This window comes from Bos indicus, chromosome 13 (assembly GCF_029378745.1).
Source record: "Bos indicus isolate NIAB-ARS_2022 breed Sahiwal x Tharparkar chromosome 13, NIAB-ARS_B.indTharparkar_mat_pri_1.0, whole genome shotgun sequence".
In the NCBI taxonomy this organism is placed as follows: Eukaryota; Metazoa; Chordata; class Mammalia; order Artiodactyla; family Bovidae; genus Bos; species Bos indicus.
The window spans coordinates 2651913-2677239 of record NC_091772.1 but is presented as its reverse complement, the minus strand read 5'-3'; the positions used below and the strand labels follow the sequence as shown (position 1 = coordinate 2677239).

Genomic DNA, 25327 nt, shown 5'->3' with positions numbered 1-25327 from the left:
GGCTCACTGATTCAATGGACGTGAGTCTGAGTGAACTCCGGGAGTTGGTGATGGACAGGGAGGCCTGGCCTGCTGCAATTCATGGGGTTCCAAAGAGTCGGACACGACTGAGTGACTGAACTGAACTGAACTGAAGGTTGGCGCAGTGGTTTGTGTAAGCTTCCTACAGGGTGAGATTTGTGCTGAGTTTGTTTGTTTTCCTCTGATGGGCAACGTGAGGTGGTAATCCTGTCTGCTGGTGATTGGGTTTGTATTTTTTTTGTTGTTTGTTGTTTAGATGCGGCATCCTGCACAGGGTGCTCCTGATGGTTGGGTCATGCCGGGTTTGTATTCAAGTGGCTTCCTTTGTGTGAGTTCTCACTATTTGATACTCCCTATGATTAGATCCATGGTAGTCTAGGATCTTGGAGTCAGTGCTCTCATTCCAAAGGTTCAGGGCTTTATCTCTGGTCAGAAGAGAAGATTCCACAAGTGGTTTATTATGGCATTAAGTGGGATTAAAACAAATAGCCAAAAATGAGAAACCAAAGATGAACCCCAAACAAATGGCAGTTACCAAATCAGGCAAATAATAATTAAAATAATGTAACATACGCATATATGTATACATCCATAAGCAAAATCAAAACAGTCCAAAAAAAAAAAAAATAAATAAAGTACAATAGATTGACCTGGCAAACAAAGGAAATAAAAAATTGTCTCTACCAGTTAATAACAAAGGTAACTAAAGCACAAACTGGAAAACAAAACCAAAGCAATGTGCCAAATGGAGAATAAAGCAATATAAACAAAACTAACAAGTATGTTAAGAGGAAAGGAAAGGAGGAAAAGAAAGAGTAGCTATGCAAATTTAAATAGAGGTATATAAGGAGATTTATAGACAAGATTAACTGCAAGGGGAAATGAACAGTAAGAAAAGCAAACAAAGGAATAAATGTAGAAAAATAGGTTTAAAAAATTAGATTCATTTTGATATTTGGCAAAACTAATACAATTATGTAAAGTTTAAAAATAAAATTAGAAAAAAAAATAAAAAGAGAAAGATAAAAAGGAAGGAAAAAAAAAAGAGGAAAACTCCACAGAACTGCAGAAGCCCAACATAGAGGCAGAGGTTGGGCCTGACAACCTCTATATATAACAACAATAAAAAAAAAAAGTGAGAAAAAAAAAAAGCTCATAAGCTTAGTTAGATCTCATAGTGCCAATAAAATCAGTAACTACAACAGCAGGGGGGAAAGGGAAAAAAAGAAAAAATTCTAAAAGAATCCACAAAACAAGTCAAAACATAAGAATAATAAATGTTTTTCTTGAGTCTCTGCTGTCAGAGTCCCTCTCTGGGAGTCACAGTCCACCTCACCTCCCTAGAATGCCCTCAAACACTGTGCTGGTCTCTGGACCTGCTGTGGGGGCAGCTCAGATTCTAATCTGGTCCTGCTCCTGTGTGTCTTACCTCTAATGTCCACAGCTATCAGAACTAGTGTGTTTTCTTTTGTGGGAGCTCTCAGTGTCCTTTTATATATTCTGTAGACACAGAGTCTGCCTAGTGGATCGTGTGTATTTAATCTGAAGCTTGTACAGCTGGTGGGAAGGTTTTGGGTCTTCTTCCCCTGGGTTTCAATTGTGGCTTTATTTCCACCTCTGCATGTGGGTTGTCCACTTGTGTTTGTTCCTTAGGCTGCCCTGGAGAACTTGAGTTTGCCCCAGTGAGGGCCAGATATGCAGGTGGTGCACCTGCTTGGGTCACAGGTACTCAGGGGAGTTGGGGACTAGAGCAGCAGGAGGTGTAGTGCTCTAGAAGGGTATGGCAACCAGTATTGGGCAATACACTCCATTATTCTTGCCTGGAGAACCCCCTGGACAGAGAACCCTGGCAGGCCACAGTCCACAGGGTCGCAAAGAGTTGGACACGACTGAAGTGACCCTGCATGCACAGATGCAAGACTTTTTTTGCCTGTGGCAGCTCTGTCCCAGTGAGGGTTGAGCATGAAGATGGCGCAGCTGGTGGGCTTGTGGGGACCCTGGCAGCACCAAGTGTTCAGGGATACAGACTGCCTCTGTTGCAGGAGTTTTGGCCCTATCAGAGTCTTTTTTCGAACCTCTTGTAGCTGGCGATCAGAAGGCCTCTTTGGCCAGTCTTTCTCTGTAGCTCTGCCCAGTCTGGCACTTAGAGGGCTCCCTTGCCTGGGGTCCTTCTATGTTATTCGGCATGTCTGGCACTTAAAGGGGCACTCTGGGTGGGGTCCTACTCTGTATTTTGGTGCATCAGTCTCTTAAAGGAGAACCCTGGGTGGGGTACTACTCTATAGTTCAGTGCATCAGGCATTTGATGGGCCAGCCTCTCTATTGTTCAGCTCCTGATGCTGGTGTGTAGTGAGAGAGAGAGGCTATGGTGATGGCTCCACCCCCTACGTCTGACTCGGCAGTATCGCCTTGCTTCCATGGCTGCCTAGCTTTCCTCCACAGGCATTTCCCACCACAATCTCCTCCCTCACATCCCCTCGATCCATCTCTCCACAGTCAACAGCAGCCCTTGCCCTGGGATTGCTCCACAATCCCCAAACTCCAGCTCCCAGCCGCTGCACCTTCCATGGGACCTGTGTCCCTGTCCAGGGTTTGTATGGCTGAGGCAAGGACTGTCTCATTCTTATTCCATTTTGGCTGCCACAGATCAGCTGTTTCATTCTCAGTCTTAAATGTTTCTCCTCTGACTCAGACAGTTGCCCCAGTGTGGGGATCAGACCTCTGCTTCAGTTCCCCCACCTGCCGAGAGCAGGTCCAGTCCTACTAACACTCCTGTTTTTTCCCCTAGTTCCTTCATCCTACAGAGTTTTGCGTGGTTCTATATATTCTTTCAGAGAAGGCAATGGCAACCCACTCCAATACTCTTGCCTGGAAAATCCCATGGACGGAGGAGCCTGGTGCGCTGCAGTCCATGGGGTCGCTAAGAGTCAGGCGCGACTGAGCGACTTCACTTTCACTTTTCACTTTCATACATTGGAGAAGGAAACAGCAACCCACTCCGGTGTTCTTGCCTGGAGAATCCCAGGGATGGGGGAGCCTGCTGGGCTGCCGTCTATGGCGTCGCACAGAGTCAGACACAACTGAAGCGACTTAGCAGCAGTAGCAGCAGCATATATTCTTTTCCGCTGGTCAGGTCCTCCTGTCTGCTCTCAGCTGGTGTTCTGCATGCACTTCTGTGTCTGAAGGTATATTCCTGATGTATCCATGGAGAGAGATGTACTCCACATCCTCCTACTCCTCTGCCATCTTGTTCTCTCCCCCCATATGGTTTTATCAATTCTGAAATTGCATTTCCTGGCAGGATGACTTCTTCTGATACTCTGAAATATATGAAGAGAGTCTCACAAGACTTTAAGAGGAAGCTGTGTCTACCTATATTTTTTCAGACTTTGAACACTTTGGAACTGAGTTTCTAGAATCATCCTTCTGTTTCTACACAAAACATCACCTTCTGCAAATCCTATTGATCGAAGGAATGGTAGTTTAAAACACAGGGCATGCTTTTGCAATGGCGATTTTACTAAGAAATTACTTCCTATGAACTACAATTAAATCAGAGTTAAATTTAACCAGTTTAAAATTTTGAGAAGTAAATTTAATTGGAAAAATTTTGCAGCAGGCTTAAAACATAAAATCTGTATTCTTAAGGAAGTCTTAAATGTCCTTCAAATGCATTAGAAAGTAGATAGTGGAAGTATAAAATCTTTGCTGTTTGTGTCACAAAGTATTGGCATTGTTATAGAAAAAAATGTCTTGGAAATATCACGTTGTATACCTACAGTTAACTAATGCACATAATGAAATAACAGCGGGTATTTCTTATAATCTCAGGCGAAAAATGGAGCCATCTTTTGGAGAGCACTTTGGGTTATGCCTAATCAATAAGGTAGACTCTCAACCTGTAATTATTTTCAAAGAAGTTTTCTTTGAGCTTGTCTGAAATTGGGTGATATCTGGAATTTGTCCTTTTATTAGGATGGGCGAGAATAACAGCCTTCAGTTTCTGACTTGTTCATGAGGTATATGAAATCTTTATTAGTCTCTTTATATGCTATCAGTAGTATTTATTTTTTGCCCATTTCAATGGCAGTGCATATAATTCACCAGTGTGTATTCATCCAATCCTCATTATTGATGGATTTTGTATTTTCAAGCCACCTTCTTATGTTTTTGTATTTCTGTGCTTTCTCTTGGTGATTTTGCTGTTGGAAATGTCCACCAGCCATTCACCAGAGCAGAGTGCTAAAGTGTTGTCTAGTGTTCCTAAATGCTGGGAGGCTGTGATGTATCTTATCGAGTATCTATGTGTCTTGGATAAACTTGGCTCAGGCATGAATTACAGTATTCTTGGCTGTGGGTTGACTTTCAATGAATAAACAGGTATTAAATAAGGTCTTGTAGGTCTACAAGGTCTTGATTTCTACACCTACAAGACCTTCTAGAACTAACACCAAAAAAAAAAAAAAAAGACGTCCTTTTCATTACAGGGGAATGGAATGCAAAATTAGAAAGGCAAAAGATACCTGGAATAACAGGCAAGTTTGGTCTTGGTGTACAAAATGAAGCAGGGCAAAGGCCAACAGGGTTTTGCCAAGAGAACGCACTGGTCATAGCATTCACCCTCTTGCAACAACACAAAAGATGACTCTACTCATGGACAACACCGGATGGGCAATACTGAAATCAGATTATCTCCTCTGCAGCCAAAGATGGAATAGCTCTATACAGTCAGCAAAAACAAGACTGGGAGCTGACTGTGGCTCAGATCATGAACTCCTTATTGAAAAATTCAAACTTCAACTGAAGAACATATGGAAAACCACTAGGCCATTCAGGTATGACCTAAACCAAATCCTTTATGATTGTACAATGGAAGTGACAAATAAATTCAAGGTATTAGATTTGATAGACAGTGCCTGAAGAATTATGGATGGAGGTTTGTGACATCGTAAAGGAGGCAGTGATCAAAACTACCCCAAGAAAAGAAATGCAAGAAGGCAAAATGGTTGTCTGAGGAGAAAATAGCTGAGAAAAGAGAAGTCAAAGGCAAGGAAAAAGAAAATATATATCCATCTGAGTGCAGAATTCCAAAGAATAGCAAGGAGAGATAAGAAAGCCTTTCTAAGTAATCAGTGCAAAGAAATAGAGGAAGACTAGATTGGGAGAGACTAGAGAGCTCTTCAGGAAAATTAGAGATACCAAGGGAGTATTTCATGCAAAGATGGACACAATAAAGGACAGAAATAGTATGGATCTAACAGAAGCAGAAAATACTGAGAAGAGGTGGCAAGAATACACAGAAGAACTATATAGAAAAGATCTTAATGACCCAGATAGCCACGATGGAGTGAACACTCACCTAGAGCCAGACATCCTGGAATGCAAAGTCAAGTGCACTTTAGGAAGCATCATTATGAACAAAGCTAGTGGATGTGATGGAATTCCAGCTGAGCTATTTCAGATCCTAAAAGATGATGCTATAAAAGTGCTGCACTCAATATGCCAGCAAATTTGGAAAGCTCAGCAGTGGCCACAGGACTGGAAAAGGTCAGTTTTCATTCCAATCCCAAAGAAAGGCAATCCCAAAGAATGTTCAAACTACCAGACAATTGCACTCATTTTACATGCTAATAAGGTAATACTCAAAATTCTCCAAGATAGACTTCAATGATATGTGAACTGAGAATTTCCAGGTGTACAAGCTGGATATAGAAAAGGCAGAGGAACCAGAGATCAAATTGCTAGTATCCATTGGATCATGGAAAAAGCAAGAGAGTTCCAGAAAAACATCTACTTCTGCTTCATTAACTACACTAAAACTTTTGACTGTGTGGATCACAACAAACTGTGGGAAATTCTTAAAGAAATGGGAAAAACAGACTACCTTACCTGCCTCTTGAGAAACCTGTATGCAGGTCAAGAAGCAACAGTTAGAATCGGATATGTAACAACGGACTGGTTCAGAATTGGAAAAGGAGTACATCCAGGCTGAATATTGTCACCCTGCTTATTTAACTTATATGCAGAGTACATCATGTGAAATGCTGGGCTGGATGAAGCACAAGCTGAAATCAGTATTGCTAGGAGAAACATCAACAACCTCAGACACGCAGATGACACCACCCTCATTGCAGAAAGCAAAGAGGAACTAAAGAGTCTCTTGCTGAAGGTGAAAAGAGCGAAAAATCTGGCTTAAAACTCAACATTCAGAAAACTAAGATCATTGTATCCAGTCCCATCCCTTCATGGCAAATATGTGGAATAACAATGGCAACAGTGACAGATTTTATATTCTTGGGCTCCAAAATCATTGCAGACAATGACTGCAGCCTTGAAATAACAAGACTCTTGCTCCTTGGAAGAAGAGCTATAACAAACCTAGAGAGCATATTAAAAAGCAGAAACATCACTTTGCTGACAAAAGTTTATATAGCCAAGGCTATGGTTTTTCCAATCGTCATGAGGTATGGATATTAGTGTTCGACTGTAAAGAAGGCTGAATGCCAAGGAATTGCTACTTTCCAATTGTGCTGCTGGAGAAGACTCTTAAGAGTCCCTTTGACTGCAAAGGAGATCAAACCTGTCAATCCTAAAGGAAATCAATCCTTTAAATATTCACTGGAAGGACTGAGGCTGAAGCTCTAATACTTTGATCACCTGATGCAAAGAGCCAACTTATTGAAGTAGACCTTCATGCTGGAAAGATTGAAGGCAGGGGGAGAAGGGGGCAACAGAGGATGAGATGGTTGGATGTCACCACAAACTCAATGAACATAAGTTGAGCAAACTCTGGAAGATAGTGAAGGACAGGGAAGTCTGGGGTGCTGCAGTTCATGAGGTCTCAAAGACTTGGACATGACTGAGCAACTGAACAACAACAACAGTTAAATAAGGTATCTTTACGTGGAAATTAACATAAAACCATACAACAAGGTTGTGTATTGAGTGAGTGGTACAAGTGTTGAGGCCAAAGATGAACATAAATCTAATCGTGTGTTTCCTTTCAGTCCAATGGTTCAGCATCACTCATTCAGTATCACAGGCAACTCTATAGAACATAATTACTACAAATAATGAGAATCAGCTGTATTCAACTTGTATAATTACTAGAGAGTGAGTGAGACTAAGGATTCACGGGCCAAAGGTGTAGTTCCTACCCCAGAGGGGGCTCACCATCAGTGGGGGAGATGGACTCACAGTGGAATGATTAGAGGAAGTGCTGTGACTGGTGCAGGCAGTGCTAAGGGAACCTGACATTGCCTAGGGGTGTCCAGGTAGTAACATGCAGGTCTGTAGCTGCATATTGAGGAAAAGTGTTGAAACAGTAAAGAGGGGATGTACAGCATGGAGGAGAGCATGAAGTAAATGAGGTTTTATGTTTATTTTTAAACAAAGCATAATGTTGGTGGGGTTCTGACTCATGTTGGTACCATGTTGTTGCAGAAATACACTATGGCAAAATGTTCCCACCTCTGGCCAAAATGAACACTGAAGAAAAATGAAGAGCAGTGAAGAGCACCAACAAAAAGTTGCAGAACAGAAATAGCCACACTCCTCTGGAGTCTGATTCATCCACAGCCATCATAAAAAAGGTAGGGTAATAAATTATGTTACATTTTTTTCCTTTTAAAATTTTAAATCATGCAGTGGTAAGAAAACACAAAAGTACCTTTTTTATTCAGTATATATTTACTGAGTGACTTCTACATGTCTGCACATTGTTCTAGGCACTTAGGGATATGATAGTACACAAAAAAGGCAGGGGCACAGCTTTGAAAGAGCTGACATTCTAGTGGGAGGAGGTGAGTAGAGTTGGACCTCCCTATCCTCATGTTCAGCATCCTCGTTAAACCCTTGGATGGGGAATCCATGAATACAGAGGGCTGACTTTCCTATGCCATTTTATGCAAGAGACTTGAGCAGCCATGGGTTTTGGTATCCACAAGGGTCCTAAAACCAATTGTCCCCAGATACCAAGGAGTAAATGCAAGTCAGTAAATGCAAAAGAGGCTGGCAGCCATTTATGTTTATGAACATGATAAACAGGTTAATGAGGTAAAGAATAAATAAAGGGCAACTTCTGTTTCAGTATAAAGAGAAGACCACTCAGAGAATTCTGAGTGATGGAAAAGAGCCCACAGGGTAAAAGCTTGAAGATAGGATCTTACATGTGCTATGAACCAGAATCCAGGTGTTCAAGAGGGTATTTGGAGAAGCATGATATAGAGAGGAAGTTGCAGAGTCTTTAGATATGGACAATTGTCTTGACTTTATTCCAGCAAAGACAGAAGTGTTTGGAGGGTTAATAGTAAAGAAGTGAGTTTATGTTATATTTGAAAAAGACTGTTATTTAGGTAGGGGTAGTGCTCAGTCATTGTGGAAAATAGGACACTGTACCCTAGGCAAGTGAGCATGATGAGTTGGCTTAGAGACCTGGCACTGAGAACAGATGGATTTAAAATAGGTTTTGGATGTCCTTCTGCCAGTTTAAACTAGATGATCACCAATGTCCTTTGTGAATTCCCAAACATAATTCTAATTGTCATATGTAAGGTATGCTGCTATTTGAGTTTTAATGTACAGTCAGTTTAGTTCAGTTCAGTCACTCAGTCATGTTTGACTCTTGGCCACCTCATGGACTGCAGCTCGCCAGGCCTCCCTGTCCATCACCAGCTCCCACAGCTTGCTCAAACTCATGTCCATTGAGTCAGTAATGCCATCTAACCATCTCATCCTCTGTCTCTCCCTTCTCCTCCTGCCTTCAATCTTTCCCAGCATCAGGGTCTTTTCTGATGAGTCAGTTCTTCGCATCAGGTGACCAAAGTAATGGAGTTTCAGCTTCAGCACCAATCCTTCCAATGAATATTCAGGACTGATTTCCTTTTGGATGGACTGGTTTGATCTCCTTGCTGTTCAAGGGACTCTCAAGAGTCCCTTGAGAGTGGTGATTTATAACCATTGGTATATAATGGTGGTTATTTTGCTGGTTTATGGTTGTTACCATAACATAGTGGTAATTTATTTTGCTGTTTCAGTCTATGATGTATATATTTGTGGCTTCTGAAATTTAGAGGAGGTTGATGTCACACTGTGAGAAGACATAAAATTCTGCCCTGAAATCTCATGTTCAAGGCAACACTTGGAGACTTGAGCCTTCCAGATGCTTTTATAACAACTCCCTTCGTTCCTGCATGGTTCCTAACTTCTGAGAACAGTGTTACTTGAGTCACAGAGAGATAGTGCATATTAAGGGTACCTTTCTGGATAAGAAATGAGTTTTTTAAAGGACCAATGGCTTAGCTTAGTGAAGCATAACTTAAAGACTACAACTTTCCTATGGATTATTCCTAGGTGGAGCATTAAAGAGAAGATGAAAATACTACTTAAAATTGATGTTTTAAAAAGATGGGAATATGTAAGGAATTGTTTCCAACATATATGAACAGCTCTTATCATTAAATATCATATATAGCAGAATATCATTGATAGATATATCATAAATATCAAATATATATATCGATGGACTATATCATTTATATATATATGTATTATCAATGGTATATTATTCAGCCTTAAAAAAGAATGAAATGATACCATTTACAACAACATGGATGGCCCTAGAGATTATCATACTAAGTGAAATAAGTCAGAAAAGGAAAGGCAAATATCATATGATATCACTTATATGTGGAATCTAAAATATGAGACAAATGAACCTATCTATGAAACAGAAACAGAATCATAGAGATAGAGAACAGACTGGTGGTTGCCAAGCAGGAGGGACAGGGTGGGAGGTTGGAGGTGTCAGATATAAGCTATTATAAGGAGAAGGGATAAACCACAAGGTCCTGCTGTAAAGCACAGAGAACTATTTATGTAGTACATATACACAGTGGAATATTAGTTATCCATAAAAAGTAACTCGGGCAGGAAATGTCATATGATATCACTTATATATGGAATATAAAAATATAATAAAAGTGAACTTTTTTAAAATACAGAATCAAACTCACAGAAAACAAACTTAAGATTAACAAAGGTAGAAGAGAGAAAGAGAGGGATAAATTAGGAGCTTGAGATTAACAGAAAAAATACTATATATAAAGTAGGTAAACAATGAGACCTACTATATAGCACAGGAAACTGTATTCACTATCTTGTAATAACCTATAATGGAAAAGAATTTGAAAAAGAATATATACATATGCACTTTCAAAATATGTACATATGCGCTTTCCTGGTGGCTCAGAGAGTAAAGGAGCCTGGCAAGCTACAGTCCATGGGGTCGCAAAGAGTTGGATACAACTGAATGACTAACACTTTCACACTCATATATGCATATATATGTATGTGTGTATAACTAAATCATTTTGCTTTATACCTGAAATGTAATTGTACTTCAATTTTTAAAAAAAGACAGCAGTATGTAGATTCAACCAATGCTTACCAGAGAAACTGATGCTCTCCAAAGACAGGGCTTCTATATTGGAGTATGTATCCATTGGGCAGAGCTCACAGGTGGTGGTGGGAGGACAAAGAATTATGCAGTGACCTTGTCAGGGGATCCAAGATTTCAAGAAGCCCACAGCCACTGTTGGAGCATGGACCAACCTCAAGTCTATGTTAGGAGGGGTTTTCATGAAAACTCAGTTGAACAACAAAACTCAGCAAAATACTGGGCCCTGCTTTCTAAGAGTCATATCTTTCTGAAATAGTTCTAGATTTGCTTGCTATAGTCCCTTCCTTCCTCCATACCAGACTGCTATCAAAAGGCTTCAATTGTCATAAGAGAGCCTCAGTGCAGCAGTTATATAATGTCAGATATAGTTATATATAGTGTTATATATAGTATAGTATACTATACTATATAGTATATATAGTATAACAATATAGTTATATAGCGTCAGATAATTGTAAAGATTCCTCCAAGTATACACACAAAGGCACAGGATAGGGTCCAGCAGGTGAATGCAAGCTCAGAAAACATCTCTAAGGACTGAGATGTCCAGGTATAGTCCCCATTCCACCATACAGGATATACTTTGTCTTCTGATCATGAACCACCAAAATACATGTGTCTCAAAGGAGCCAAGCTCAAACTTACTGAGGGGTATTTTATATTCCACAAAAGCAGCTTTGCATACAGATAAACAAGTACAAACCATCAATACATACATTTTTGTCTTTCCCTGATAGCTCAGTTGGTAATGAATCCACCTGCAATGCAGGAGACCCTGGTTCAATTCCTGGGTTGGGCAGATCTGCTGGAGAAGGGATAAGCTACTCCAGTATTCCTGGGCTTCCCTTGTGGCTCAGCTGAAGAATCCACCTGCAATGTGGGTTGATCCCAGGTTCAACTCTGGGTTGGGAAGATCCCCTGGAGAAGGGAAAGGCTACCCATTCCAGTTTTCTGGCCCAGAGAATTCTATGGACTACATAGTCCGTGGGGTTGCAAAGAGTCTAACGTGACTGAGTGACTTTCACTGTCACATTCATACATTTTAGTGAACAGCATAGACAAAATGGTCCAGGATACCTAGGGTAGGTTTTTACTCTTAACAGCATAGTACAAATCACTAAGCTAGTATGTTTTACCTCTGTCTTGGCCAAGAGTCAATGCCAGGGTTTCAGATGCCCATCAGGAGGAGAACAGAGCTACCCAAGATCAACTACAATTTCACTCTGTCCTCATATACTCAGAGAATTGAGCCATGATGAAAGCATCCAAGAAGACAAAAGACGGCACACCACATTCTGTGCTTGGTTTTGTCATCAGTGGGCTGGATACAACTCTTTGAGAGATCATTAAAAGGCTAGGCCTTAAATGGAAGTCAGAATTACTGGGAGAAACAATTAGATTCTGAAGCAATAAGGGTAAAATAAACATAAGAGTAGTATTATTTTAGGTTGAGTTCCCTAGAATCAAATGGTGATTCTACAGCTACTGGTGTATATGTGGGGATGATGCTAGTATATATCTTTGTTGTAGAGTAGGGAAGAGAAGAAGGACAGGAAATGTATTTTATCACTGCTGTGACAAGGTGCACAGCCTCATTTGGCAATTCTAGATATAGTAGAAAACATACCTTGGATTTATCCTAACCAAGGGAAGGGAAATTGGGGGATATAGCCACATTCTCCCATCTGCCTTGGTTGAGGGCTGCTCCTCTGGGTGGGAGTGAGGGGTGTTACATATGGGAGTGAGAGAGTCCCAGGTGTTTGCCATTGGAAGCTACCATCGGGTCAGCATGTACAGAGGCGATGCCAAGGAATTATGGATGGAGCACCTGTAGTTCTCCTATAAGAAGTGACAGCAATGATGATGATCATGATCACATTAATAGACCATAGGTCACATTAATTAATTATATTTTTTGAGTATCTGTAAGCTATGTACCAGAGAAGGTGATGGCACCCCACTCCAGTGCTCTTGCCTGGAAAACCCTATGGACAGAGGAGCCTGAAAGGCTCCAGTCCATGGGGCTGGAAAGAGTCGGACACAACTAAGCGACTACACTTTCACTTTTCACTTTCATGCATTGGAGAAGGAAATGGCAACCCACTCCAGTGATCTTGCCTGGAGAATCCCAGGGGCGGGGGAGCCTGGTGGGCTGCCGTCTGTGGGGTCGCACAGAGTCGACATGACTGAAGAGACTTAGCAGCAGCAGCAGCAAGCTGTGTACTATACTAAATGCTTTTTGTACTTTGTAATTTTTTATTATTTTCATACATTTAAAAAATGTATTTGGCTGTGCTAGGTCTTCACTCCTTCATGCAAGCTTTCTCTAGTTGTGGTGAGCTGGAGCTACTCTTCACCGTGGGCCTCTCATTGTGGTGGCTTCTCTTATTGCCCAGCACAGGCTTGAGGCATGTGGGCTCAGCGGTTGTGATGCACGGACTTTGTTGCCCCACATAATGTGGAATCTTACAGTACTAGAGATCAAACCTGAGTCCCCTGCATTGGCAGGCAGAGTCCTAACAACTGAACCTCCAGGAAGGTCCTTTACATACATTTTATGCTTTTATTCTCATTTGTTGACCACTCACCGGGTCCCATGCCAAACTAAGATCATGGCATCCGGTCCCATCACTTCATGGCACCTAGATGGGGAAAAAGTGGAAACTGACAGACTTTATTTTCTTGGGCTCCAAAATTACTGTGGATGGTGACTGTAGCCACGAAATTAAAAGACGCTTGCTCCTTGGAAGAAAAGCTATGACAAACCTAGACAGCGTATTAAAAACCAGAGACATCACTTTGCTAATGAAAGTCCATATAGTTAAAGCTATGGTTTTTCCAGTAGTCATGTATGGTTTTGAGCGTTGGACTGTAAAAAAGGCTGAGCACTGAAAAACTGATGTTTTCAAACTGTGCTGCTGAAGATTCTTGAGAGTCCCTTGGACAGCAAGGAGATCAATCCTAAAGGGAATCAACCCTGAATATTCACTGGAAGGACCGATGCTGAAGCTGAAGCTCCAATACTTTGGCCACCTGATGCCAAGAGCCAACTCACTGGATAAGACCCTGATACTGGGAAAGATTGAGGGCAGGAAGAGAAGGGGCTACAGAGGATGAGATGGTTGGATGGCATCACCAACTCAATGGACCTGAGTTTGAATAAACTCCAGGAGATAGTAAAGGACAGGGAAGCCTGGTATGCTGCAGTCCATGGGGTCACAAAGAGTTGGACACAACTGAGTGACTGAACAACACTACTGAACAACAGCAATGCTCTGCCCCAGGTTGGAGGCAAAGGGAATATATACCTTATAACCACAATCCTGTGGCATATATATAATTCTAGTTTCAGTTTATACATGGGCAGATAAAGTTGTCTGAGGTTAGCCAAAATCTGTGGAGTAACACATATATAAAACTGAATTACGATTCAAATTCTGATTTGTCTACCTCCAAAGCCATCCTTTGGCCATAATTATAATCCTTAATTAGCTAATTATCATTGATATTTTTCTGACGCTCATTTATTGAAAAATTGGCAGGTGCTGTTAGGTTTTGTGGTGCAAAATAAAAATTTGTCCTGTTTTTAAATAGCTTGAACATTTGTGGAAGAGAAACACAAGAAGCTATGTAGTGATATAAGGGGCTATGGTAGATGTTGCAGCTATTAAATCAGATCAGGAAAGAACATCCATTGTTGCTGCATAATGAATAAGCCCGTAACTTAGTAGCTTGAGACAATAAGCATGTATTATTGCTCATAAGTCTCTGTGACCTGAGTTCTGACCTGGGCTTGGTTTATTGGTTTGCCTGCAATCAGCTGACAGGTGGACTGGGGTTTCGATAGTCTGAGGTGGCTTCAGGTGCCTTTCAGACAGTCTGAGGTGCATATCTGGTAACTGATTGGGAAACTCAGTTCTCCAGCAGACTAGTCCAGGCCCACCCTCATGGGCTGAGAAAAGTTTAAGAGCGTGAATGGTTTTTTGCAGCCTAGGCTCAGATGTCACCTCTGCTTTGTAGGCCAAAGCAAATCACACAGCCAGTCCAAATTTGAGGGCTGCAGAAATAGTCCAAACTTGAGGGATTTTGGTAAGAAGAGTTTCAAAGACATAAGCAGGAAGGGAGATTGCAATTTACCAAGAAGAGAAACATATTGATTAAAATGTACAAGGTGGGGCTTCCCCGGTGGTCCAGTGGTTAAGACTCCACACTTCCAGTGCCGGGGGAGGGGGCGGGGGGGTTGATCCCTGGGTGGAGAACTGGACTCCCACAGGTCGCTCGGCCAAAAATAAAAATAAAATAATTTTTAAAAATCGTACAAGGTGAGTAGTTGTTCCTCAGAAAAAATAAAGAAGAAGCATGTTTAAGGCAAGGACAGTAGAATGTGTTCAGAGACACACAAAAAAGGTGTCCCATGATGCTGTCAGATAATTTGGAAGTGAAGGCATCAGGGGTGCAGGGAAGGGAAGGGCTGAGCATCGCGCACCAAAGGGATCAAGATTTAACACATGTATACCTGTGGCGGATTCATTTTTATATTTGGCAAAACTAATACAATTATGTAAAGTTTAAAAATAAAATAAAATTAATTAAAAAAAAAAGACTAGAAACACAAAAAATAGTACCAGAATTCAGGAAGACAAAAGTTAACTTGCAGGCAGAATAATAGTATTTGTGTTTATTTCAAAGAGAGAAAGGGAGGGAGGAAAGAAGGAAGAAAATACTGTGATGGGTACTTGGAGAAAAAGGTGAGGTTTGGAGTGGGCCTGAATGTAAGAAATTTTCAGTGTGTGATGGTGTTTGTGGTTTCAGGGAGGTAATGCAATGATGCAGACTAACATGATAGACTCTCTTTCTGTGGTACAACTTCTGTAAGTGTGCTAAGCACACTGAATGGGTTTTTGTAGAAAAACAAAAAAATTTTTGGATTATGGTCCCAAACTCAAACTTCCAAGGCTCTGGACCCTCCAAGGTCAAGTTTCTGGGGCAGGCTAGGAACATATTTATAGGGAGATCTGTGCCTGTGTGTTTCCACTGGGATGTGTGTGTGAAATGGTAATTTTCCGTTCATGGATTTCTTCACTCTGGGACTAAACTGTGTAAATTAAACAGCAGCCCTATTCTGCAGTTTTCCTGAGCTTTTACTGCTCTCTGGGGCCTGTGTTTTAAGTATGGTGCTTCCCAAGTGACCAGGTACAGCCAATTCTAGCATAAGACTTAACAGGTTGACATTAGGATCCCCAGCTCCTTGGAAGCAGAATGAGAACTTGACTGGAAATACATGCTGGCAAGACCTTTGAATGGCAAGCCAGGCCAAAATACTCACCCACCCTTGTTAGCTCAGGGACTGTATTACATTCATTCTTCTTTACCAATCTATTTCTAAAAAGTGAGATAAAGAAGGGTTTAAAAAAAAAAAAAAAAAGGAGGTAAAATAAACAGAAAATAGCATAGCCAAAAAAGAAATCAGTAAGACCATTAAAGTTGACAGCAAAGATACAAAATCTAGTGAACACTTTCTGGGGATGTAATAATTGATTAGTTGTGTTAATTTTTCTTTGGGGAGAAGGGAGCCTTCCATTCCATTTCCTCCTTTACCCTCCCCTGTAGAGATGCTATATTAAATTTGTCTACCATTTACCATGTTCTTGCTTAAAAAGAAATTGGACCAAACATGAATATATCTATATGAAATATTTGATTATTGTTTCCTTTTTTTGAAAAAAATATTCATCTATCTTTGGTGGTGCTGGGTCTTCGTTGCTGCTCTAGCTTTTCTCTAGTTACCGTGAGTGGGGGCTCTTCTGTGGCTGCGGTACATGGCTTCTCACTGGGGTATCTTCTCTTGCTGTGGAGCCTGGGCTCTAGGGCATGCAGGCTTCAGCAGGTGTGGGCCGTGGCCTCAGTAGTCGCAATTCCCAGGCTCCAGAGCACAGGCTCAGTTGTGGTGCATGGGTTTAGTTCCTCCGCAACATGTGGAGTCTTCCCAAACCAGGGTCGAAACCGTGTCTCCTGCATCGGCAGGCAAGTTCTTTATCACTGAGCCACCCAGGAAGCCCTGTTTTTGCTTCCTTTTGAGTTTTGTAGTTACCTCATACTCAGAGTCAACAGATTTACTCATTTTATCGAATGGTTGTTTCTAAGATTCATCCATATTGTTACATGTAAATGTAGTTCATTTTCACAGCTAGAAAATATTACATTGCCTGAATATCTCACCATTTATTCTCTTGTACACGGACTCTACCATTATGTCTATTTTCTGCTGTTATGAAAATGATATTATAATTATTTTTTATATATCTCCTGGTGCTTGTGCAAGAGTTGTTTAGGGTTACATACATAGGAACAGATTGCTAGGCTATACAGGTGGCCAATTATTCCAGTTTACTTGGAACTTCAGAATTTCCTAAGATACAGGATTTCCAGCATTAAAACTAGGACAGTCTCGGGAAAACTGGTATGAGTGTTCACTTTAAATATGCACTTGTTCAACTTTACAACATGAGACTAAACTCTTTCCCAAAGAGACAGTAGCAATTTCCACTCCTGACCAGCACAATAGAAAAATGAGAATTCCTCCAGAGACCAAGTCTCCCCATGCTCTGTGTTCTCAAGATCTTAATTTTCGCTACTCAGTTGAGTGAGATATGGTGTCTTACCATGATTTGAGTTCCCTGTTTACTAAAGAGGTTCCAGTGTTTTCATATTTTGTTCTCCATTGGTGTTTCTTTTTTGTGAAATGTCTTCCACATCTGTCTTTTTACTGTTGGTTGTTTTGTTAGACACACCTTAGGCACCTCTTCATTTTCTTTCAGCTTTCCCATTATCTGAAACAGGTTTTGTCACAGTAGCATTAAGATGTTTTGCGCTGAATAATTCTTATTGTGGGGGACTGTCCTGTGCATTGTAGTATGTTTAAAGTTATTCTTGGCCTCTACTCACAAGATGCCAGTAGCTTCTCCCAATTGTGACAATAATAAGAATAGGATCTCTAGATATGAAATATCTCTATTTGTGTCACCCTGGGGGATAAAACTGTACCTGACTGAAAAACATCGACCTATATCCTTAGCAGCTTGCTCTAGAGGTGGGAGAGAGAAGGCGCAAGGCAGATAAAGTCACTTTCCATGCGTCTCTCTGGTGGCCTGTTCCTTGGTGTATGTACTTGCTTAGAGGTGTATGTACTTGCTTCCCGTGTCACTTAGCAGATACATTTGCTGAACTCCTGGCTATGTTTCTTTGTGGTTCATCATAATGCAGTGTATAGGATAGTAACATAGCACTTTTTCTTGCTTCTTATTCTTCCTTGCTTCATTTATTTCCTTCTGCCTTGGGATTGCATTTTCCAATTAAGGCATTATCTGTTAGTGCTTGTCCCTAGGAAACTGAGCTAAAACAAGTGGTTGTAGAAAGATACCCTGTGGATAGGATTTGGGAATTGGATTACTCACCTGTCTGAAAGTAATAGGTACCACAAAGTTTTTGGTGTGGTAATTGGAGTGAAAATTAATCCTGATATATATTACCATCACACTTGTTCACACTTGTTCAATGGGAGGTAATCATTATGCAAGAATCCGCCTGTAGTAAATCCAGATGAGACTTAGGTAGGTAGTTAAATGTTGGGATATCTAATAGCTATAACATACAATGATAATTATACAGATTGTAGAATAAGATGACCACTTTTTTGATGTTATTGTTCAGTTGCTCAGTTGTATCTGACTCTTTGTGACCCAGTGGACTTTGGCACTCCAGGCTTCCCTGTCCTTTACTATCTCCCAGAGTTTTTCAAACTCATGTTCATTGAGTCAACGATACCACCCAACTGTCTCATCCTATGTTGCCCTCTTCTTCTCCTGCCCTCAATTTTCCCAGATCAGGGTCTTATCAAATTAGTTGATTCTTCGCATCAGGCCCCCAAAGTATTGGAGCTGCAGCTTCAGCATTAGTCCTTCCAATGAATATTCAGGGTTGATTTCCTTTAGGATTGACTGGTTTGATCTCCTTGTTGTCCAAGAGACTCTCAAGAGTCTTCACCAGCACCATAGTTCAAAAGCATCAGTTCTTCGGTGCTCAGCCTTCCTTATGGTCCAATTCTCACATCTATTGGAAAAACAATAACTTTAACTATATGGAACTTTGAGACTCAATACACAACTTTGTAAGATTCAGGGCCCAGATAGGGATGCTGAGATCTGGGATGAGTTCATTTAAGTGGATGAACTTGAGAACCTTGACTCCTAAATTTCCCTAAGCCATCTTGGAAGAAAATGATCCGGATATGTGCATGAGTGTCCAGGAGTCTTCGATGGAGTGTTGGTCAGTGGTGGCCTGCTTCAGGGTCTGAGGCACTGAATACAGTAGTGCATGCATGGGACATTTTGAAGCAGGTCACCATTATCATCATTACATCCACCATAGTTTGGCCTCAGGTCAAAGTCCTGCCCATCAACAGAAAATTGGATTAAAGATTTACTGAATGTGTCCCAAGGAGGCAGGTCAGGTGGTCTGGTATTCCCATCTCTTTAATAATTTCCCAGAGTTTGTTGTGATCCACACAGTCAAAGGCTTTGGCAAACTCAATAAAGCAGAAGTAGATGTTTTTCTGGAACTCTCTTGCTTTTTTGATGATCCAATAGATGTTGGCAATTTCATCTCTGGTTCCTCTGGCTTTTATAAATCCAGCTTGAACATCTGTAAGTTCATGGTTCATGAGCTGTTGAAGCCTGGCTTGGAGAAATTTGAGCATTACTTTGATAGCGTGTGAGATGAGTGCAATTGTGCGGTAGTTTGAGCATTCTTTGGCATTGCCTTTCTTTGGGATTGGAATGAGAACTGATCTTTTCCAGTCCTGGCCACTGCTGAGCTTTCCAAATTTGCTGGCATATTGAGTTCAGCACTTTCACAGCATCATCTTTTAGGATTTGGAATAGCTCAACTGGAATTCCATCACCTCCACTAGCTTTGTTCGTAGTGATGCTTCCTAAGGCCCACTTGACTTCAAATTCCAGGATGTCTGGCTCTAGGTGAGTCATCACACCATCATGATTACCTGGGTCATGAAGATCTTTTGTGTATAGCTCCTCTGTGTATTCTTTCCATCTCTTCTTAATATCTTCTGCTTCTGTTAGGTACATAACATTTCTGTCCTTTATTGTGCCCATCTTTGCATGAAATGTTCCCTTGGTATCTCCAATTTTCTTGAAAAGATCTCTAGTCATTCCCATTCTATTGTTTTATTCTATTTCTTTGCATTGATCACTGAAGAAGTTTTTCTTATATCTCCTTGCTATTCCTTGGCACTCTGCATTCAAATGGGTATATCTTTCCTTTTCTTCTTTGCCTTTCACTTCTCTACTTCTCACAGCTGTTTGTAAGGCCTCCTCAGAGAACCAGTTTTACTTTTTGCATTTATTTTTCTTGGGGATGGTCTTGATCACTGCCTCCTGTACAGTGTCACAAACTTCCATCAGTAGTTCTTCAGGCACACTGTCTATCAGATCTAATCCCTTGAATCTATTTGTCACTCCATTATATAGTCGTAAGAGATTTTATTTAGGCCATACCTGAATGGTCTAGTGTTTTTCCCTACTTTCTTCAATTTAAGTCTGAATTTGGCAATAAGGAGTTCATGATCTGAGCCACAGTCAGCTCCCAGGCTTGTTTTTGCTAACTGTATAGAGCTTCTCCATCTTTGGCTGCAAAGAATATAATCAATCTGATTTCAGTATTGACTATCTGGTGATGTTTATGTGTAGAGTCTTCTCTTGTGCTGTTGGAAGAGGGTGTTTGCTATGACCAGTGCATTCTCTTTGCAGAACTCTATTAGCCTTTGACCTGCTTCATTCTGTACTCCAAGGGCAAATTTTCCCTTTACTCCAGGTATTTCTTGACTTCCTACTTTTACTTTCCAGTTCCCTATAATGAAAAGGACATCTCTTTTTTGGGTGTTAGTTCTAGAGGGTCTTGAAGGTCTTCATAGAACCATTCAGCTTCTTCAACATTACTGGTTGGGGCATAGACTTGGATTACTGTGATATTGAATGGTTTGTCTTGGAAATGAACCATAGCTTTGACTAGATGGACCTTTTTTGGCAGAGTAATGTCTCTGTTTTTTAATATACTGTCTAGTTTGGTCATGACTTTTCTTCCAAGGAGCAAGTGTCTTTTAATTTCATGGCTGCAGTCACCACCTGCAGTAATTTTGAAGCCCCCCAAAATAAAGTCTATCACTGTTTGTTTCCACTGTTTCCCCATCTACTTGCCATGAAGTGATGGGACCAGATGCCATGATCTTAGTTTTCTGAATGTTGAGTTTTAGGCCAACTTTTTCACTCTCTTCTTTCACTTTCATCAAGAGGCTCTTTAGTTATTCTAAAAAGAAAAAATCTGAGAAATCTGAGAATTCTTTATGCAGATCAAGAAGCAACAGTTAGAACTGGACATGGAAAAACAGACTGGTTCCAAATCAGGAAAGCAGTATGTCAAGGCTATATATTGTCACTCTCCTTATATACAGAGTACATCAGGAAAATGCTGGGTTGGATGAAGCACAAGCTGGAATCAAGATTGCTGGAAGAAATAGCAATAACCTCAGATATGCAGATGACACCACCCCTTAAGGCAGAAAATGAAGAGGATCTACAGAGCCTCTTGATGAAAGTAAAAGAGGAGAGTGAAAAAGTTGGCTTAAAACTCAACATTCAGAAAACTAAGATGATGACATGCAGTCCCATCATTTCATGGCAAATAGATGCGGAACCAATGGAAACAGTGATTTTTCATTGTTATTTTCTGGGGCTCCAGAATCACTGCAGATGGTGAGTGTAGCCATGAAATTAGAAGACACTTGCTCCTTGGAAGAAAAGCTATGACCAAATTAGACAGCATGTTAAAAAGCAGAGACATTACTTTACCAGCAAAGGCCCTTCTACTGAAGGCTATGATTTTTCCAGTAGTCATGTATGTGAGTGAGTGTTGGGCTATAAAGAAAGTTGAGCACCAAAGAATTAAAGCTTTTGAACTGTGGTTTTGGATGAGACTCTTAAGAGTTCCTTGGGCTGCAAGGAGATCCAACCTGTCAATCCTAACGGAAATCAGTCCTCAATATTCTGAAGGAGTGATGCTGAAGCTGAAAATACAACACTTTGACCACCTGATGCGAAGAACCATTTCACTGGAAAAGACTCTGATGCTGGAAAAGTTTGAATGCAGGAGGAGAAGGGGACAACAGAGGATGAGATGGTTGGATGGCATCCCCAGTGCGATGGACATGAGTTTAAGTAGGCTCTGGGAGTTCGTGATGGACAGGGAAGCCTGGATTGCTGAAGTCCATGGGTTTGCAAAGAGTCAGAGATGACTGAGCTGAACTGGACTGATCTTAGAAGACAGGAGCAATCCGTTCTCCCTTGACATAGAACAACAACCTTCCTTACCCAATGGCTGTACAAGGACCTCATCTGAAGCCTCCTATGATAATTCTCATTCAACTTAAGTTCTTTCTCTGCTACTCCTTATTGCCTCCAAGTTGATAACTAGAGAATAGAGTCAACAGAAAAGTACCAGCCTTTCCCTGGGAAGATTTGGCATACCCATTGATAAATTGAAGTGCCTAGCTAATTTATGCCCTCAAAACCAAGGAAACCTACATTAAAGCAAACTTTGAGTTTATAGTGGGGAGGATGGAACCCACATGGAGCTGAAACAGTGAGGATTTCTTTGATATAGAAGCCCTCAGTAACTCAAGATTTAGTATTTTTGCAAAGGACTCTTGAAGCTGTTCCCTATGGTTTCTAGGATGGTTCTTGAAGCTTATATGCTCCGATGGCCTATAGCAAATGAGGAGAAAACTCCACAGCTTCTTTGACCCCATATTTTTTTTCCCCTCATCATTTTATTTATTTTTTATTTTATCCATCCACAGTAATTTTGGAGCGCAGGAAAATAAAATAACATCTGCCACTGTTCCTGCTTTTTCCCCATCTATTTACCAAGAAGTGATGGGACTGGATGCCATGACCTTAGTTTTTTAAAATTTTGAGTTTTAAGCCAGCTTTTTTACTCTCCCTTTCATCTTCATCAAGAGACTCTGTAGTTCTTCTTCATTTTCTTCCATTAGAGTGGTATCATCTACATATCTGAGGTTGCTGATATTTCTCTCAACAGTCTTGATTCCAGCTTGTGATTAATCTAGCCTGGCATTTCACGTGGTGTACCGTGGTGTATATAAGTTATTGCAGAGTGACAGTATATAGCCTTGACATACTCCTTTCCTGATTTGGAACCAGTCTGCTGTTCCATGTCTGGTTTTAACTATTGCTTCTTGACCTGCATATAGGTTTCACAGGAGGCAGGTAAGGTGGTCTGGTATTCCCATCTCTTTAAGAATTTTTCACAGTTTGTTGTGATCCACACAGTCAAAGGCTTTAGTGCAGTCAATGAAATATAAGTGAAGTGAAAAGAAAGTCAGCTGTGTCTGACTATTTGCAACCCCATGGCCACTGCTATAGTCCATGGAATTCTCTAGGCCAGAACAGTGGAGTGGGTAGCCTTTCCCTCTTCCAGGGAAGTGAAATAGAAGTAAATGCTTTTCTGGAATTCCCTTGCATTCTCTATGATCCAACAGACGTTAGTAATTTAATTTCTGGTTCCTCTGCATTTTCTAGATCCAGCCTGTACATCTGAAAGCTCTTGGTTCATGTACTGAAACCTAGCTTGAAGGATTTTGAGTATTACCTTGCTAGCATGTGAAATGAACACAGTTGTACTGTAGTTTGAACATTCTTTGGCATTGCCCTTCTTTGGAATTGGACTGAAATCTGACCTTTCCCAGTCCTGTGGCCACTGCTGAGTTTTCCAGATTTGTTGGCATATTGACTGCAGCACTTTCATAGCATCATCTTTTAGGATTTGAAATAGCTCAACTGGAATTTCATCACCTCCACTAGCTTTATTTGTAGTGATGCTTCCTAAGGCCACTTGACTTTACACTCCAAGGTATCTGGCTCTAGGTGAGTGGCCACACCATCATAGTTTTCTTGTATAGTTCTTCTATGTATTCTTGCCACCTCTTCTTAATATCTTCTGCTTCTGTTACATTCTTGACATTTCTGTCCTTTATTGAGCCCATCGTTGCATGAAATATTCCATTGGTATCTCCAACTTTCTTGAAGAGATCTCTAGTCTTTCCCATTATTTTTATGGCTGAGTAATAATCCATTGTATATATGTACTGTGTATTCTTTATCCATTCATCTGTTGATGTACATTTAGGTTGTTTCCATGTCTTGGCTCTTGTAAATAGTGCTTCAGTAAATGCTGGGGTTCATGTATCTTTATGAGTTATGAATTTCTCCAGATATATGCCCAGGAGTGAGATTGCTGGATCATATGGTAGTTTTACCATATCTTGATAATGGGTCAGATAGCTCATGGAAGAAGGAAGTTAAAATGAATGTGAAGATAGTTTTAGGTACTGTCTGAGGACCTGTCACTTTACTATGTTTCTAACTAAGAAAGCCCAGAGGATACTCCTTGTACAAAGATAATAAGTATTCTCTGCAGAAGGGTGCTTTGTGAAGGCTGTCCTCTACTGGCTGGGTTGACGTACAGAAAAGCTGTCTGGGAGTCGAGCTTCCTAATATCACTTATACAATGGGACCCAGAATAACAGAATGTGTAAGCAATACTTATTGTAAGTGGCAAGGTAGACTTAACTACCATAATGGGCAGAAAAATTAAAGTTCTTGTCAGGGTGCCTTGAACCACAGAGATCTGACAGTGGTTGTGAGAGGCTGGAAATCTTTGGGACAAAGTAATTGGACAGCTGATTGGGGTGATGCACAGTTTGGAAAATCAGGAAAATTTCTGGAAAATATGACCCATGGAATATCATGGTCCTTTACCAATTTACCACCTCTAAATCAGTTCATAGATTGACCAAAAAATTTTTGACAGTCAACTCATACTCATCTTTATTCTATTTTTAAATGTTTTTACACTTTACAAATACCTGTTTTGTATGTATCTGCTAATCCTATTGGGTGCATAAGCCAGCTTGTCATTTTGTCAACTTAATTTTGGTGATGTTTCTCTTTCTGTGGTAATAGTTGATTGTGTGTGTGTTAGTCACTCAGTCATGTCCAACTCTTGGCAACCCCATGGACTGTAGCCCACCAAGTTCTTCTGTCCATGGAGTTCTCCAGGCAAGAATACTGGGTTGAATGCCATTTCCTTCTCCAGGGGATCTTCCCAACCCAAGGATTGAACCCAGGTCTCCCACATTGCAGGTAGATTCTTTACGGTCTAAGCCACCATCAGTGTTCATATGTAGAAAACCTCAGGGCTTAAATCAATGGTGTTTTCCTAGGGGGAAGTGTTACTTTGCTTCCTCTAAGGCAGTAACAACTTTAGCTTTCTTCCAAAGCTCCATTCTAGGTTCTTTCTCATAAGCTTAAACACCTTGCCTTTGCTATTCCGAGGGCCTAAGGCTTGGTCTCCAGATCAGTGTTGTTATTGCCATGTTCCCTGGGGCTATCCTGTCTTTTTCATTAGTTTATTTTCTGTATACATTCTCTAGTTTATGTCACTTATTTGTAGCATGGGTGGGGGTGCTCATATATTTCCTTTACTACCGAGTGAGCCTAGCAAAATTTTTTCATTTTTTAAATGTATCCAGGAGACATTTGTATTTTTGCATAAGAAGACTTCAGACTGTCTAGTTTGCAAAAGGAAATCACTTTATCTCCCCTGTAACATCGCTGGCACCATGAAAATGACTAAATGCAGTGAGTAACTCCCCAGTCCACCCATCATGGTGGAATTGGCTTTGGTCCAGGAAGT

General features: G+C 40.8%; 1 protein-coding gene across 1 annotated transcript in view; it reads left to right on the top strand.

The window, feature by feature from the left end:
• PAK5 (p21 (RAC1) activated kinase 5) overlaps positions 1–25327 on the top strand; it is a 421808-nt gene that overhangs the window by 194433 nt on the left and 202048 nt on the right. Inside the window, exon 2 of the mRNA XM_019973040.2 lies at positions 7465–7613. The gene's annotated coding sequence lies outside the window, so the exon portion shown is untranslated. The remainder of the gene's footprint in view (positions 1–7464; positions 7614–25327) is intronic.